The sequence below is a fragment of the Mustela lutreola genome, chromosome 3, assembly GCF_030435805.1.
Source record: "Mustela lutreola isolate mMusLut2 chromosome 3, mMusLut2.pri, whole genome shotgun sequence".
Taxonomy (NCBI): Eukaryota; Metazoa; Chordata; class Mammalia; order Carnivora; family Mustelidae; genus Mustela; species Mustela lutreola.
In genome coordinates, this window is record NC_081292.1 from 99418078 (window position 1) to 99436423 (window position 18346).

The following is an 18346-nucleotide window of genomic DNA, read 5'->3' on the forward strand; positions in this document are numbered from 1 at the left end:
AAGACATACAACAGAATGAACATTACATATTATTTGAAATAAAAATAGTGGAAGAGACAGACTCCAGAAAAGTAATAAACACAATAAATCTCTCCTTCTGAATATAGGAAAATATCATTAGCAACAAGACCCAAGAAAACCACAGGAAAGAATCAAGTCAAAATATTGCATATGAAAAATAGAATGGTTGAATTAGAAGGCACAATAGATTAGGTAAATAACAGGATAAATACAGATCAGACAGGCGTGCAATTGCTATTTTCTGTGGACATTACAGAAGTATGGAATTTGGAGTTGCCACACTTATGGTAGGATCATTTGTGGAATTTCTTTATCAAAGAACTAATTATCAAAGTATGATGGGGTATATGGAGAAGAGGAGGCTGGTTTAGTAGCCTGGCATAAGCAGGAGCAACAGAGCTTTTGTCAATACCCATTGCCCTTTTCACCCCATCCCCACTGTTCCCACCACCCCACCACTGCCAGCCCTAAGGGACAGGATAGGGAGAATGAGGAGCAGGGATCACCATCTGAGGGATACAACTAAGTGAAGAAACCTCACAAATAGGGTTTTCATGGAAATAAACACTGTGACCACTCTAATCCCTTACTCAGTTCTTTAGCTGAGTCTCTCCACTGGCTGAACCCATGTAGCCAGTGAGCACAGGAACCTGTCAGACCTTTCTTCTTCCCAATTCCATCCCACAGAAGTACTGGGATGGGTGGAGAGTTTGCCTGGAGGGACAAACAAGAAGTAACTGCTATAGGGAGGTCTAGATTACCAAACCCCACTCGAATTCTTAAAAAAAAATTAATTGAATATTTTCACCAATTCATTAATAAAAATCTTCATGGGGGGAGGAGTTAAGATGGTGGAGAAGTAGCAGGCTGAGACTACTTCAGATAGCAGGAGATCAGCTAGATAGCTTATCTAAAGATTACAAACACCTACAAATCCAACGGCAGATCAAAGAGAAGAAGAACAGCAATTCCAGAAACAGAAAATCAACCACTTTCTGAAAGTTTATCTAATATATATATTTTTTCTTTTTTTATACTTTTTCTTTGTTTTCTTTTTTTTTTAATTGCTTCTTTTCTTTCTTTCTTTCTTTCTTTCTTTCTTTCTTTCTTTTTTCTTTCTGAACCTCTTTTTATCCTCTTTCTCTCCCCTCATGATTTGGGATTTCTTCTGATTTGGTTAAAGCATATTTTCCTGGGGCTGTTGCCACCCTTTTAGTGTTTTACTTACTCCTTCATATACACTATTATCTGGACAAAATGACAAGGCAGAAAAATTCACCACAAAAAAAAAAAAAAAAGAACAAGAGGCTAGGGACCTAATCAATGCAGACATTGGTAATATGTCAGATCTAGAGTTCAGAATGACAATTCTCAAGGTTCTAGCTGGGCTCGAAAAAGGCATGGAAGATATTAGAGAAACCCTCTCGGGAGATATAAAAGCCCTTTCTGGAGAAATACAAGAATTAAAATCTAACCAAGTTGAAATCAAAAAGCTATTAATGAGGTGCAATCAAAAATGGAGGCTATCACTGCTAGGATAAATGAGGCAGAAGAAAGAATTAGCGATATAGAAGACCAAATGACAGAGAACAAAGAAGCTGAGCAAAGAAGGACAAACAGCTACTGGACCATGAGGGGAGAATTTGAGAGATAAGTGACACCATAAGATGAAACAAGATTAGAATAATTGGGATTCCAGAAGACTAAGAAAGAAAGAGGGAGCAGAAGGTATACTGGAGAGAATTATTGGAGAGAATTTCCCCAATATGGCAAAGGGAACAAGCATCAAAATCCAGGAGGTACAGAGAACGCCCCTCAAAATCAATAAGAATAGGTCCACACCCCGTCACCTAATAGTAAAATTTACAAGTCTTAGTGACAAGAGAATATCCTGAAAGCAGCCCAGGAAACGAAGTCTGTAACATACAATGGTAAAAATATTAGATTGGCAGCAGACTTATCCACAGACACCTGGCAGGCCAGAAAGAACTGGCATGATATATTCAGAGCACTAAACAAGAAAAACATGCAGCCAAAAATACTATATCCAGTTAGGCTATCATTGAAAATAGAAGGAGAGATTAAAAGCTTCCAGGACAAACAAAAACTGAAAGAATTTGCAAACACCAAACCAGCTCTCCCGGAAATATTGAAAGGGGTCCTCTAAGCAAAGAGAGAGCCTAAAGTAGTTGATCAGAAAGGAACAGAGACAATATACAGTAACAGTCACCTTACAGGCAATACAATGGCACTAAATTCATATCTTTCAATAGTTACCCTGAATGTTAATGGGCTAAATGCCCCAATCAAAAGATACAGGGTATCAGAATGGATAAAAAAACAAACCCATCTATATGTTGCCTCCAAGAAACACATTTTAAACCCGAAGACACCTCCAGATTTAAAGTGAGGGGGTGGAAAAGAATTTACCATGCTAATGGACATCAGAAGAAAGCAGGAGTGTCAATCCTTATATCAGATCAATTGGATTTTAAGCCAAAGACTATAATAAGACATGAGGAAGGACACTATATCATAATCACAGGGTCTGTCCAACAAGAAGATCTAACAATTTTAAATATCTATGCCCCCAACGTGGGAGCAGCCAACTATATAAACCAATTAATAACAAAATCAAAGAAACACATCAACAATAATACAATAATAGTAGGGGACTTTAACACTCCCCTCACTGAAATAGACAGATCATCCAAGCAAAAGATCAACAATAAAGGCCTTAAATGACACACTGGACCAGATGGACATCACAGATATATTCAGAACATTTCATCCCAAAGCATCAGAATACACATTCTTCTCTAGTGCACATGGAACATTCTCCAGTATAGATCACATCCTCGGTTCTAAATCAGGTCTCAGCCAGTATCAAAAGATTGGGATCACTCCCTGTGAAGCTGGAACTCAATCACAAGAGGAAATTTGGAAAGAACCCAAATACATGGAGACTAAACAGCATCCTTCTAAAGAATGAATGGGTCAACCGGGAAATTAAAGAAGAATTGAAAAAATTCATTGAAACAAATGGTAATGAAAACACAACGGTTCAAAATCTGTGGGACACAACAAAAGCAGTCCTGAGAGGAAAACATATAGTGGTACAAGCCTTTCTTAAGAAACAAGAAATGTGTCAAATACACAACCTAACCCTACACCTAAAGGAGCTGCAGAAGGAAAAAGAAAGAAACCCTAAACCCAGTAGGAGAAGAGAAATCATAAAGATCAGAGCAGAAATCAATGAAATAGAAACCAAAAAAACAATAGAACAAATCAATGAAACTAGGAGCTGGTTCTTTGAAAGAATTAATAAGATTGATAAACCCCTGGCCAGACTTATCAAAAAGTAAAGAGAAAGGACCCAAATAAATAAAATCATGAATGAAAGAGGAGAGATCACAACTAACACCAAAGAAATGCAAACAATTATAAGAACATACTATGAGCAACTCTACGCCAACAAATTTGACAATCTGGAAGAAATGGATGCATTCCCAGAGACATATAAACTACTACAACTTAACCAGAAAGAAATAGAAAGCCGGAACAGACCCATAACCAGTACAGAGATTGAAACAGTCATCAAAAATCTCCAAACAAACAAAAGCCCAGGGCCAGATGGCTTCCCAGGGGAATTCTACCAAACATTGAAAGAATTATTAAATCCTATTCTCCTAAAACTGTTCAAAAAAATAGAAATGGAAGGAAAGCTTCCAAACTCATTTTATGAGGTCAGCATCACCTTGATCCCAAAACCAGACAAGGATCGCATCAAAAAAGAGAACTACAGACCAATATCCTTGATGAACACAGATGCGAAAATTCTCACCAAAATACTAGCCAGTAGGATTCAACAGTCCATTAAAAGGATCATTCACAACGACCAAGTGGGATTTATTCCAGGGCTGCAAGGTTGGCTCAACATCCGCAAATCAATAATGTGATACAACACATTAATAAAAGAACAAGAACCATATGATATTCTCAATAGATTCTGAAAAAGTCTTTGACAAAGTACAGCACCCCTTCTTGATCAAAACTCTTCAAAGTGTAGGGATAGAGGGCACATACCTCAATATTATCAAAGCCGTCTATGAAAAACCCACCGCAAATATCATTCTCAATGGAGAAAAACTGAAAGCTTTTCCACTAAGGTCAGGAACACGGCAGGGATGTCCATTATCACCACTGCTATTCAACATAGTACTAGAAGTCCTAGCCTCAGCAATCAGACAACAAAAGGAAATTAAAGACATCCAAATTGACAATGAAGAAGTCAAATTATCACTCTTTGCAGATGATATGATACTATATGTGGAAAACCCAAAAGACTCCACTCCAAAACTGCTAGAACTTATACAGGAATTCAGTAAAGTGTCAGGATATAAAATCAATGCACAGAAATCAGTTGCATTTCTCTATACCAACAATAAGACAGAAGAGAGAGAAATTAAGGAGTTGATCCCATTTTCAATTGCACCCAAAACCATAAGATACCTAGGAATAAACCTAGCCAAAGAGGCAAAGAATCTATCCTCAGAAAACTATAAAGTACTCATGAAAGAAATTAAGGAAGACACAAAGAAATGGAAAAATATTCCATACTCCTGGATTGGAAGAATAAATATTGTGAAAATGTCTATACTATCTAAAGCAATCTACACATTTAATGCAATTCCTATCAAAGTACCATCCATCTTTTTCAAAGAAATGGAACAAATAATCCTAAAAAGACCTCGAATAGCCAAAGGGATATTGAAAAAGAAAGCCAACGTTGGTGGCATCACAATTCTGAACTTCAAGCTCTATTACAAAGCTGTCATCATTAAGACAGCATTGTACTGGCACAAAAATAGACACATAGATCAATGGAACAGAATAGAGAGCCCAGAAATAGACCCTCAACTCTATGGTCAACTAATCTTTGACAAAGCAGGAAAGAATGTCCAATGGACAAAAGACAGCCTCTTCAATAAATGGTGTTGGGAAAATTGGACAGCCACATGCAGAAAAATGAAATTGGACCATTTCCTTACACCACACATGAAAATAGACTCAAAATGGATGAAGGACCTCAATGTGAGAAAGGAATCCATCAAAATCCTTGAGGAGAACACAGGCAGAAACCTCTTTGACCTCAGCTGCAGGAACATCTTCCTAGGAACATCGCCAAAGGCAAGGGAAGCAAGGGCAAAAATGAACTATTGGGATTTTATCAAGATCAAAGGCTTTTGCACAGCAAAGGAAACGGTTAAAAAAACCAAAAGACAACTGACAGAATGGGAGAAGATATTTGCAAACAACATATCAGATAAAGGGCTAGTGTCCAAAATCTATAAAGAACTTTTCAAACTCCACACCCAAAAAACCAATAATCTAGTTAAGAAATGGGCAGAAGACATGAACAGACACTTCTGCAAAGAAGACATCCAGATGGCCAACAGACACATGAAAAAGTGTTCCACGTCACTCGGCATCAGGGAAATACAAATCAAAACCACAATGAGATATCACCTCACACCAGTCAGAATGGCTAAAATTAACAAGTCAGGAAATGACAGATGCTGGTGAGGATGCGGAGAAAGGTGAACCCTCCTACACTGTTGGTGGGATTGCAAGCTGGTGCAACCACTCTGGAAAACAGCATGGAGGTACCTCAAAGAGTTGAAAATAGAACTACCCTATGACTCAGCAATTGCACTACTGGGTATTTACCCTAAAGATACAAACGTGATCCAAAGGGACACGTGCACCCGAATGTTTATAGCAACAATGTCTACAATAGCCAAACTATGGAAAGAACCTAAATGTCCATCAACAGATGAATGGATAAAGAAGATGTGGTATATATACACAATGGAGTACTATGCACCCATCACAAGAAACAAAATCTTGCCATTTGCGACAACATGGATTGAACTAGAGGGTATCATGCTTAGCGAAATAAGTCAAGCAGAGACAGACAACTATCATATGATCTCCCTGATATGAGGAAGTGGAGATCCAACATGGGGGGTTAAGGGGGTAGGAGAAGAATCAATGAAACAAGATGGGATTGGGAGGGAGACAAACCTTAAGTGACTCTTAATCTCACAGAACAAACTGAGGGTTGCTGGGGGGAGTGGGGTTGGAGAAGGGGGGTGGGGTTGTGGACATTGGGGAGGGTGTGTCTATGGTGAGTGCTGTGAACTCTGTAAACTGGGCGATTCACAGACCTGTACCTCTGGGTATAAAAATATATTATTATATGTTTATTTTTTAAAATTAAAATTAAAAACAAAATCTTAAAAAAATCTTCATGGGACATCTGGATGGCTCAGTAAGTGGAGTATACAAAACTTTTATTTTTTACATATTTACATTTAAATTAATGAACATATAACATATTATTGGTTTTAGCAGTAGAGAATTGTGATTCATCAGTCTTATATACTACCCAGTGCTCATTACATCACATGTCCTCCCTAATGTCTGTCACCACTTACATCACCCCTTCACACTTCTTAACCTCAAGCAACCCATAAGTTTGTTTCCTATCATCAGGAGACTATTATGGTTTGTCTGTCTCTCTCCTTCTCTGGTTTGGTGTTATTTATTTTTTCCTCTCTTCCCCTATAATCCTTTGTTTGTTTGTTTTTCTTAAATTCCTCATATAGATGAGATCATATGATAGTTGTCGTCTGATTTATTTATTTCGTTTAGCATAATATGCTCTAGTTCCATCCCCGTCATTGCAAATGCCAAGATTTCAAATTTTTGAAGGCTGCATAATATTCCATTTTATATACCACAACATCCTAATCCATTCATCCCTCAACAGACATCTGGGTTCTTTTTATTGTTTGGCTATTGTGGACCTTGCTGTTATAAACAGTGGGGTCCACACGCCCCTTTAGATCACTCATTTGTATCTTTGCAATAAATACCCAACAGTGCAATTGCTGGGTCATAGTGTGGCTCTATTTTCAACTTTTTGAGGAACTGCCACACTGTTTTCCAGAGTGGCTGCACCAGCTTGCATTCCTGCCACCAGTTTAAAAGGGTTCCCCTTTTCTGTATCCTCACCAATATCTATTGTTTCCCAACTTGTTAATTATAGCCATTCTGAGAGGTGTAAGGTAGTATCTCTCATGTGGTTTCAATTTGTATTTCCCTAAGGCTGAGTGATGTGGGGAATTTTTTCATATGTCTATTGGCCATTTGTATGTCTTCTTTGGAGAAATGTCTGTTCATGTCTTCTGCCTATTTCTTGAGCAGGTTATTCTTTGGGTGTTGAGTTTGTTAAGTTCTTTACAGATTTTGGATACTAGCCCTTTATCTGATAAGACATTTGTATATATCTTCCCCCATTCTGTTGTCTCTTGGTTTTCCCAACTCAAACCTTTGGTGGGGAAAAGCTTTTTATCTTGATGAAGTCCCAATAGTTCATTTTTGCCATTGTTTCCCTTGTCTTTGGAGATGTGTCTAGCAAGAAGTTGCTAGGGCCAAGATCAAAGAGGTTGCTGCCTATGTTTGCCTCTAGGATTTTGATGGGTTCCTGTCTCACATTTAGGTCTTTCATCCATTTGAGGCTATTTTTGTGTAGGGTATGAGGAAATGATCCAGTTTCATTCTTCTACATGTTGACTGTCCGATTTTCCCAATACCATTTGTTGAAAAGACAGTCTTTTTTCCATTGGACATTCTTTCTTGCTTTGTCAAAAATTAGTTGGCCATTGAATTGAGAGTCAATTTCTGAGTTTTCTATTCTGTTCCGTTGGTCTGTTTGTCTGTTTTTGTCAATACCATACTAGAGCTTGAGGTCTGGAATTGTGATTCCTCCAACTTTGTTTCTCTTTTTCAACATTCCTTTGGCTATTCAGGGTCTTTTCTGGTTCCATACAAATTTTAGAATTATTTGTTCCAGCTCTGTGAAAAAGTTGATGGTGTTTTGATAGGGCTTGCATTGAATTGTAGATTGCTCTACGTAGCATAGACATTTTAACAGTATTTGTTCTTGCAATCCATAAGCCAGAATGTTTTTCCATTTCTTTGTGTCTTCCTCAATTTCTTTCAGAAATGTTCTATAGTTTTCTGAGTACAGATCCTTTGTCCCTGGCTAGGCTTATTCCTAGGTATCTAATGATTTTTATGCGATTTTAAGTCAGAATGATACCTTAATTTCTCTTTTTTCTGTCACATTGTTAGTACATAAGAATGCAACTAATTTCTGTGCATTGATTTTATATCCTGTCACTTTGCTGAATTCCCATTGAGTTAGCAATTTGGGGGTGGAATCTTTTGGGTTTTTCACATAAAGTATCACGTCACCTGCAAACAGTGATGGCTTTACTTCTTCTTTGCTCACTTGGGTGTCTTTTATTTCATTTTGGTGTCTGATTGCTGAGGCTAAGACTTTTAGTACTATGTTGAACAACAGTGGTGGTAATGGACATCCAACCCTGCTGTGTCCCTGACCTTAGTGGAAAAGCTCTCAGTTTTTCCCCTATGAGAATGACATTTGCTGTAGGCTTCATATGTGGCTTTTATGATATTGAGGCATGTTCCTTCGATCCCTGCACTGTTAACAGTTTTAATCAATAAAGAATGCTGTACTTTATCAAATGTTTTTTTTTTCTGCATTTATTGAGAGGATCTTCTGATTCTTGTCCTTTTTTAAAAATTTATGTAATGTAACACATTGATTGATCTATGAATGTTAAACCACCCTTGCAGCCCAGGAATAAATCCCTTTTGGTCATAGTGAATAATCCATTTAAGGTAGTGTTGGATCCTATTGGCTAGTATTTTAGTGAGAATTTTTGCATCCATATTCATCAGAGATATTGGTGTGTAATTTTCCTTTTTGGTGGGGTCTTTGTCTGGTTTTGGGATCAAGGTAATGTTGGCTACAAGGGAGCCTGGTTGGCTCTGTCAGTTAAGAATCTGTCTTCAGCTCAGGTCATGATCCTGGAGTCCCAGGATCGAGTTGTGCATCAGGCTCCCTGCGCAGGAGGAAGTTTCTCCCTGACTCTGCTCCCTCTCGTGCTCTCTCTCTCATTCTCTTTCTCTCAAATGAATAAATAAAATATTTTTTTAAAAGGTAGTGCTGGCCATAGGAAGAGTTTGGAAGTTTTCTTCCCATTTCTATCTTTTTGCAACAGCTTCAGAAGAATACATATTATTTCTTATTTAAATGTTTGGGAGAATTCCCGCAGGAAGCCATCTGGCCCTGGGCTCTAGTTTGGAGATTTTTGATTACTGCTTCAATGTCCTTGCTGGTTATAGGTGTATTCAGGTTTTCTATTTCTTCCTGTTTCAGTTTTGGTAGCTCATGCATCTCTGGGACTGCAACCATCATCTTTTCCAGATTGCCTAATTTGTTGGCATATAGTTGCTCATAATTATTTGTATTTCTTCAATGTTGGTTATGATCTCTACTTTTTCACTCATGATTTTATTTGGGTTCTTTCTCTTTTCTTTTTGATAATTCTGGCCAGGGATTTACAGTCTTAATTCTTTCAAAGAACAAATTTCTAGTTTCATTGATCTATTCTGCTGTTCTTTTTGGTTTATATTTCATCAATTTCTGCTTTAATCTTTATTATTTCTCTACTCCTCTTGGGTGTAGGCTTTATTTGCTATTCTTTCTTCAGCTCCTTTGGATGTAAGTTTAGGTTGCGTATTTGAGACCTTTCTTATTTCTTGAGAAAGGCTTGTATTGCTATATACCTCCCTCTTACTACCTTTGCTGCATCCCAAAGGTTTTGAACACTTGTTTCATTTTCATTTGTTTCCATGATTTTTAAAAATTCTTTAGTTTCCTGGTTGACTGATTCATTCATTAGTAGGATGCTATTTAGCCTCCACATATTTGTATTTTTTTTCAAATTTATTCTTGTGATTGAGTTCCAATTTCAAAGCTCGTGGTCCAAAAATATACAGGGACTGATTCCAGTCCTTTGTTACTGGCTGAGGCCTGATTTGTGACCCACTATTTGATCTCTTTCAGAGAATGTTCCATGTGCACTTGAGAAGAATGTCTATTCTGTTGCTTTAGGATGGAATGTTCTGAATATATCTTTGACGTCCATCTAGTTCAATGTGCCATTCAAAGCCCTTATTTCCTTGTTGGTCATTTGCTTAGATGATTTGTCTATTGCAGTGAGGGGTGTGTTAAAGTCCCCTACTGGTATTGTATTATTATTGATGTATTTCTATGATTTTGTTATTAATTGCATTATATATTTAGCTCATACCATGTTAGGGGCATAAATATTTACAATTGTTAGATCTTGTTGGATAGATTCTTTAATTATGATATATTATCCCTCCTCATCTCTTATTATAGTCTTTGTTTTAAAATCTGATTTATCTGATACAAGGATAGCCATCCCAACTTTCTTCTGATATTCATTAGCATAATAAATGATTTTCCACCCCTCACTTTAAATCTGGAGGTGTTTTGGGGTCTAAAATGAGTCTCTTGCAGACAGCACATCGATTTTTGTTTTTTGTTTTTTGTTTTTTCAATCTGATACCTTGTGTCTTTTGACTGGGACATTTAGTCCATTGACATTCAGAATAACTACTGAAAGATATGAATTGAGCGTCATTATATTACCTGTAAAGTGGCTTTTACTCTATATTTTCTCTGTTCTTTCTGGTCTATGTTATTTTGGGGCTCTTTTTGCTTAGTGGATTCTTTTTAATATTTCTTGTAGGGTTGTTTCGTGATCACAAATTCTTTAAGTTTCTATTTGTCCTGGAAGGTTTTCTTTCTTCTTCTTCTTCATCATCTTCTTCTTCTTCTTCAAATCACTCCTTCTATTTTGAATGACATGTTAGCTGGATAAAGTATTCTTGGCTTTATATTTTTCTCATTTAGCACCCTGAATATACCATGCCAGTCCATTCTGGCCTGCCAGGTCTCTGTGGATAGGTCTGCTGCCAGTCTAATGTTTCTACCCTTGTAGGTTAACCAGCTCTTGTTCTGAGCTGCTATCATGATTTTCTTTTTGTCTCTGAAATTTTTAAATTTTACTATTATACGTTAGAAGTGTTGACTTATTTTTAGTGATATTTAGGGGACTTTTCTGTGCCTTTTGGATTTTGATGCTTGTTTCCTACCCCAAATTAGGGAAGTTCTCCACTATAATTTGCTCTAGTGTACCTTCTTCTCCTCTTTCCCTTTCCTCTTCTTCTGGGATCCCAATTACTCTAATATTGGGATTGCTTTATCATATCATTTATCCCTTGAATTCTCCTCCCATGATCCACTAGTTATTTATCTCTCTTTTTCTCAGCATCTTTCTTCTCCATCATTTGGTCTTCTGCATCACTAATTCTCTCTTCTTCCTCTTTTATCTTAGCAGTTAGGGCCACCACTTTTTTATTGCATCTCATTAATAATCAATAATTTAATTTTGACTTGGTTAGATTTTAGTTCTTTTGTTTCTCCAGAAATGGATCCTCTACTGCCTTATGTGTTTTTTTCAAAGCCAGCAACTAACTTTATAATCATTACTGTGAACTCTGGTTCCAACATTTTAATTATGTCCATACTGATTAGGCCCCTGGCAGTCAGTACTGTCTCTTGTTCTCTTTTTTGAGGTGAGATTTTCCATCTTGTCATTCTGTCCAGAGAATAGAACAAGAGAATAAAACACTAAATGGCAACAATGTCCCCAGAGATTTCAAAATTCACTAAACAAATCAGATGAGACCTAAAACAAAGGAAAAGAAAAAAAAAGAGAGAGAATATAATCAGACAAGTGAACAGAATAGAGAAAGACATTGGAATCTGTGTGTATAAAACTAGAACTCAAAAGTATAAAAAAAAGAAAATATATATGTATAAAATAAGGTTAAATACAATGAAAGGATATAATATAATTTTAAAAATAGAAATTAAAAGACAAGAAAAATGAAAGAGAAAACATCCCCCCCACTAACAACAAAAGGGATATAGACAGACAGGTGAACAGGACTGAGGAATACACTATTGACTGAGTGTATTTTGGTCAGTTCATTAGAAGAAACTACATCTCAAAATTATAAAGAAAGAAAAACTTGTGTATCCAAAATAGGATTAAATAAACTAAATACATTGAAAGGATAAAACATGGATGTACAGATGAACATTTAAAAAGACTTTAACAAGGGGTGCTTGGGTGGCTCAGTGGGTTAAGCCTCTGCCTTTGGCTCAGGTCATGATCTTAGGGTCCTGGTATCAAACCCCACATTGGGCTCTCTGCTCAGCAGGGAGCTTGCTTCCCCATCTCTCTGTGCCTGCTTCTCTACCTACTTGTGATCTCTCTCTGTCAAATAAATAAATAAAATCTTTTAAAAAAGAGAGACTTTAGCAAAAAATTTTAAAAACCCCATAAAAGCAAACAAACAAAAAAAGGAATAAGGAAAGAAAAACAACAATAAAAAAATATGATCTGACAGATGAATAGAATACTAGATTTGGGGTGTATTTTGGTCTATTAGAAGCAACTGAATTCCAAAATTGTAAAGAAAAAAACATATATATTAAAAAATATATTAAAAAATGAAATACAATGAAGGGACAGAGTATAACTGTAAAAATGAAAATAAAAAAAGAGTTTAAGGAGTTAATAAGGGCAACCCAACCCTGTTAAGTCCCCTTCAAAGTACTATCACTTTGCTATTGCTCAATAAACTTGCTTTGCTGCCACGGGGGATGCGGGGGGGAAGGAGTTGATAAAATAAGAATTTGATTGAAAAAGGAAAGAAATGAAAAAAAATTAAAGTTGAAAGATTTAAGAACCATTGGGGGAAAGCCATGAATTCTCTGTGCTATATTAACCTAGCCCTGGAGTTTTGCAGTTCTCGGTCATTGGTAAACTTGGTCTTGGCTGTGTGTTCTTGCTGATCTTCTCGGAGAGGGGCCTATTGCACTGACTCTCAAGTGTCTTTGCTCCAGGGGGAGTTGTACCACCCTTGCCAGGGCCCAGGCTAATTAATCTGCTCCAGTTTGTTTCATGTGGTTTTTGATCCCTGAAGGCTTTCTATGTAGCTTTATAGGATGAGAATGAAAAGGGTGTCCTCCCAATGTCTGACCCCAGAGCCAAAAGTTTGGGACTCTACTCCTTAGTGAGACCTCAGAGAAAAACAGTCAGTCACACCTGTCTCCCTGGTCTCCAGCCATACTCTATGCTCACTGGCCTGGGAGCAAGTGTTTCTATCTCAGGCTCATGCCCCCATTCTGAGTCTCCAAACCCTACAGACTCCTATGGCCCTCCTGAGACTTTCCTCCTGGGGAAGGACATGGGGGTCTTGCCAATTATTCAGCTTTTGGGTCATCTACTCAGAGAGAAGTGGCCTGACTGTGCCACAGTAGGCAGTTGAGTTGAGAGCCCACTCCTGGGCTCATTCTTTGCAGCCAGCTTTCCCACTCCAATGCCTGGGATCTTTACCCCACTCAGGCACCCCTATTCTGCTTTTGACCCCAAGCATCCTGAGACCACACTGTCCCAACGAGGGTCCTTCCCCTGCTTAGCAGCCTGAGTGATGTCCTTCACCAGTGCAAACTTTAAATGTTCTAATTTTGTGTTCCACCAGTATATCACTTACTGGTAGCCATCTGACAGAGGATCCCTCCCCGCATAGTCTATCTTCCCATACATTATCTGGGATTCACTTCTCCACAGCTCCTACCTTGCAGAAAGTGATCACTTTTCTATGTCTAGAGTTATAGCTATTATGTTCTTAGATCTCAGGTTAAGTTCATAGGTATACAGAATGTTTAAATAGCTATCTAGTAGAATTCCTGGGACTAGAAGAAACTAAATTCTCTTACTCTTTCTCCTTATTGGACATTCTTTCAGCATACAACACTTGATCTTGGGGTTGTGAAATTGAGCTTCACATTAGGATTACTTAAAAAAATAAAATCTTATATAGAGAGGTACTCAATAATAGAGGGCAAACAAAATAGAACAAACCATTATAGATGGTTACCAGAGGAGAGGTGGGTCAGGGGTTAAATGGCTAATAGGGATTAAAGAGGGCACTTGTGATGAGCACAGGGTGTTATATTGAAGTACTGAATCTCTGTATTGTATACCTAAAACTAATATTGCACTATATGTTAACTAACTAGAATTTCAATAAAAAGGCACAAAAAAGGGGCACCTGGATGGCTCAGTGGGTGAAGCCTCTGCCTTCAGCTCAGGCCATGATCTCAGGGTCCTGGGATAGAGCATCACATCATGCTTTCTGCTTAGCAGGGAGCCTGCTTCCCCCTCTCTCTCTGCTTGCCTTTCTGCCTACTTGTGATCTCCGTCTGTTAAATAAATAAATAAAATCTTTTTTTAAAAGGCAAAAAAAGAAAAAATAAAATAAAGTCTTAAAAAATCTTCATAAAGGTATTGAAGAGGTAGAAAAATAGCAGGGATCTGAAAGGCCAAATTCTGAGAGAAAGCCTGAAACTGGAGTATAATCAGAATATCTGATTCCCAAAGCTCTTTATGTTGCAAGGATATTCTTGGAGTTCAAAACTGGGCTTCAGGAGATATCTGCAGAGGCTGCAGGAAGGAAGCTTATTATCTGGGTTCTTCAGAGAACAAATTGGATATCTATACATAAATATATGAGATATGTATCTATGTCAATATCTATCTATACATTGAGTGGGGGGAGAAGGAAATTTATTTTAAGGAATTGGCTCATGGTTATGGAGAGTACAAATGCAAAAACTGTAAGGTGGGCTGGCAGGCTCAGACCCTGGAAGAGCTGATATTGCAATTCAAGACTATATTAATCATATTTTTAATTTTCTGTATTTTATGGTGACCAGACATCTTACTAGAGGTTGGCAAGGAGAGCTGTTCTATTCATGAAGATAATAATCAACTGATAACATACCTTTCATATGCAAACCAACCAATCCCAAGGCCTTACCTTAACACCTTCTTTATCTCACTCTCATCCACTGAAACCAATAGTTCTCTCATTCTAAATTACTGCAAAAGTAGGTGTCAGACAAATAAAAACCACCCTTATATCCTAGAGCCAGTTGACATTTTTCAAACTGGCCACTCCTAGACTGTTTCCCCTGCTTTGCCTTGTTTTGTCCATAGAAACCACAGTAAAGGCTCTGGGTTATGCTTCACCTCACTCCTACTTCTGTCTCCTGACTTCAAACTGTGTGAAGTGGCATGCCTCCTCTTCTTCCTGGGAAATGCAAGTAACAAAAATTCCTCAATGTCATTTGCATCTTTGTATCATCATACAGTCCCTTCTATAAGTTAAAAATCCCAGAGGTATTTTAACACAAAGTTCAAAGGTTGTTAGGCTGGAAACCTATGAAGAGAGAATATTACAGTTCAAGTTTGGAGTGGTCGGCTGGTATAATAACCTTCTTCCTCTGGGACAGTTTGTTTTTGTTGTAGTTAGGACTTTGACTGATAAGGTGAGGGCCACTTGCATTACAGAAAGGCCTATGCTTTACTCAAAGTCCACTGATTTAAGTATTAATCATATCCAAAATAAACTCTTTCATAGAAATATCTAGAATAACGTTGGACCAAATATCTGGACACTGTGAACCAAATAGGTCAATACATAAAATCAACCATATCAAGAATTTTATAGGAAATGTTCCCCACATTACACTAGGATCCCAAAAAGCCTAACAAGATAAGACACACTGGTCTCCTCAAGCCCAGGAGCATGCATGGAAGGAGTGGAAAGGAGAAAGCAAAGGAACGGGTAGATGACCCCTTGCAGTTTGATGAGCTAGGCATCTGTCAACCAACATCAAAGTATGAATGTGGTTTGAGGTGGTCTGTGAATGATAGGGCTCCAGCCTCCTGGCTGACACAATGCTGAGTTGCTCTAAAAGAGGGTACATTCATTCCTGGTATAAGGAAATCACTGTAATTTGTTTTGCCAAGAATAAAAACCAGAATATGGTCAAACAGAACCAACCATGAAAGGAAACAAAGCTCATGAAGTAACCAGAAGATATAAGATAAAGCAGAAATGGACAAAGATTTCAGACTTCATAAACACCAAACATTTTATATACCTTTAATCATTTCTTTGTGTCTATTAATTTTTAAATATTCATTGCCATTGTATCTGTTATCACTTGCTGAATAACAGATGACCTCAAAACTACCAGCTAGGACTATCACTTACAGCATGGCTCTCTTGACCAACTCTCCAGTGAAACTAGTGAAGATGATTTTTTTTTTAAATGAAAGGGTATAGCAATGGTCTTACAGACATATAGCAAATGAAGGAAAATGTATTCAAGAAAACCTACAAAAACTTAGTAAGAACAGTAAAAGTCTGTGACACGTGAACTACAACCTGCTTTTTTTCTTCACCATCCCCAGCTCAGCATGAAACAAATTCCACTCCAGATGGCTGGAGCCAAGGACACGGGGCTCTCTGTCTCCCAGTTTGAGGGTTACAGCATCCTCTTGCAAGAGGAAGGATGCCAGTCTTTCATCCTGGACTCAGCTGATTGTTGTCAAGGGAACATTCCTGGCCAAGATTGGACTCTCTACCATCCAGGCCTTACTCTGGAAGAGGCTCTCCCTGAGTATGGTGCACTGAAAATACTAGAACCCCACCTATCCTTGCCCTGGCCTGTAATGCAAATTGTCTAATGCTCAGTTTGGCAAGATAGGATGTCTGGAGGCCTTCTTTCCCCATATCATGGAGCATCTACCTTCTAACGCAGGGTGACAGAGAAGTATGCCTAATACCATAAGCTTCATTGAGCTGGGATCTTTTATCTTTTTTTTTTTTTTTTCAAAAACCTAGCAGAGAAGATTGTATTTGCCATATAAGTTAATCTATAAAATAAATGAAACAAATAAAAATAAATAAAAAAATAAAAACCACCCTTATATCTTAGAGCCGGTTGACATTTTTCAAACTGGCCAATCCTAGACTGTTTCCCCTGCTCTGCCTTGTTTTGTCCATAGAAACCACAGTAAAGGCTCTGGGTTATGTTTCACCTCACTCCTACTCCTAACACTGACGACTCTAAAATCAAAAGACTCAAAATAAGTTTAAAAAAAAAATAAAAGAAAATCCATGACTAAAATAAACGAAAAACTAAAAATCAATAAGTATAAGAATAAAGTACTTAATAAAAATAAACCTAGAAGAAATTCTAAAATGAAATAATTAAAAAACATGTATATAATTAAAAATCACCTTAAAGTTAAATGAATCTGAAAATAGATAACCATGTAAAGGAGTGCTGTAGATTTGGGGAAGATGAAGGCAGTTGTCCCTTCCAAGTTGTACAGGCTACTCACTACATTAAAGAACAGAACCAAAATAGAGAAGGACAGTTGCAGTAGAAGTAGCAAAAGAGCAGAGCCCTATGAATGAGGGATAGGGGGACACAGCTGGAAAACTCCAAAAGCAAGCTTCCATGGGTTTGAGCACTTCACAGCAACAGTAGGAGAGAAAGAGCTCTGTGAGGCAAGCAGATCTCTTTAAGTCACACCGCTTTCCACAAATCCAAGAAAACAAGTTTAATGACAGAAAATAGTGCTTTCAAATACCAGGCAGTGGGGTTATAAGAGGAAAGGGGAGTAACTTTAGAATAGCGCCACTGCAGAAAATGAAAGCATCGTTTCTTGACAGACTTCATCTATTTTAGTGTACTTTTTTCAAAAATGAAGAGAAATGCATTAAGGAAATTATACAAGATATTGAATGACACCATAAATTAGAGTTAGAAAAACTCAATGAAAGAACAGGTCTCAGGGAAGAAGCAGCAGCATATTGAAACATCGCTTCATAAATGAAATGTAAAGTAGTAAGCACAAGGCAGCAGACAATGTTATATGAGAATGGAAAGCAAGAAGAGGAAAATCCTAAAAAAGAAACTAAGCAAGATAGTACAAGATTTGAGAGAAAATGTCAAAATGTGAGGCTAAAGAGAGAAAATGAATAATTGGAGTACCTGTGAGAAAAACAAAGGAAAGACAAAAAGTGTTAAAATAAAAATACAGGAAGTTTCCCAGAAACACAGTAGTGCTTTCAAACTATATCAACAGAGCACCCTAAGTACTGATTCAGAATGACAAATGGCAAGACGTAGTCTCATAAAATCATTGAGAGAAAATCAAATTAAAATTAAATTTAATGTAAAATGTAATTAAAACAAGGAAAAGGGAAATCCTTGGGCATCTAGGAAAAAAGAGCAAATGACATATAAAGGAAGGGAAATGAGAATGTCATCCACATTTCTGAGAGCCATATTTTGTATCACAAGAAAATGGAGTAATGTGTTGAAAGACACTGAACAGAAGAAACAGTGAGCCATGGA